Consider the following 789-nt stretch of genomic DNA (forward strand, 5'->3'; position numbering starts at 1 on the left):
TACCTCAGAACGTGCCACGAACTGGCCCAAATGCCTTACGATGAAGACGCTGGACCACAGTGCCTCCGGCAGCGGAAGCAACTGTCCACAGTGCCATGCAATTGCGGCAACCCATATGCTTCATTCAAGGTAACGGCACTGGCCCAAATACATTAGGTGGAAGAAACCGGGCCACGGAATCATCAAGTCGGTACCTCATCTCAATACTGGTTCAATAATTCCTCTGCGGGAAGCCACAGGCGCCCATTGACTCGGGCGGAAGCCACAGGCGACCTCTGCCTCGGCGGAAGCCACAGGCGCCTTGCCTCGGCGGAAGCCACAGGCGCCCTTGCCTCGGCGGAAGCCACAGGCGCCCTTGCCTCGGCGGAAGCCACAGGGCCCTTGCCCGGCGGAAGCCACAGGCGCCCTTGCCTCTGCGGAAGCCACAGGCGCCCTGCCTTGCTCTGCGGAAGCCACAGGCGCCCTTGCCTCTGCGGAAGCCCCAGGCGCCTTGCCTCTGCGGAAGCCACAGGCGCCTTGCCTCTGCGGAAGCCACAGGCGCCCTTGCCTCTGCGGAAGCCACAGGCGCCCTTGCCTCTGCGGAAGCCACAGGCGCCCTTGCCTCTGCGGAAGCCACAGGCGCCCTTGCCTCGCGGAAGCCACAGGCGCCCTTGCCTCTGCGGAAGCCACAGGCGCCCTTGCCTTGCGGCGGAAGCCACAGGCGCCCTGCCTCTGCGGAAGCCACAGGCGCCCTTGCCTCTGCGGAAGCCACAGGCGCCCTTGCTCTGCGGAAGCCACAGGCGCCTTGCC

The sequence above is a fragment of the Oncorhynchus kisutch genome, unplaced genomic scaffold, assembly GCF_002021735.2.
Source record: "Oncorhynchus kisutch isolate 150728-3 unplaced genomic scaffold, Okis_V2 scaffold2100, whole genome shotgun sequence".
Lineage (NCBI taxonomy): Eukaryota > Metazoa > Chordata > Actinopteri > Salmoniformes > Salmonidae > Oncorhynchus > Oncorhynchus kisutch.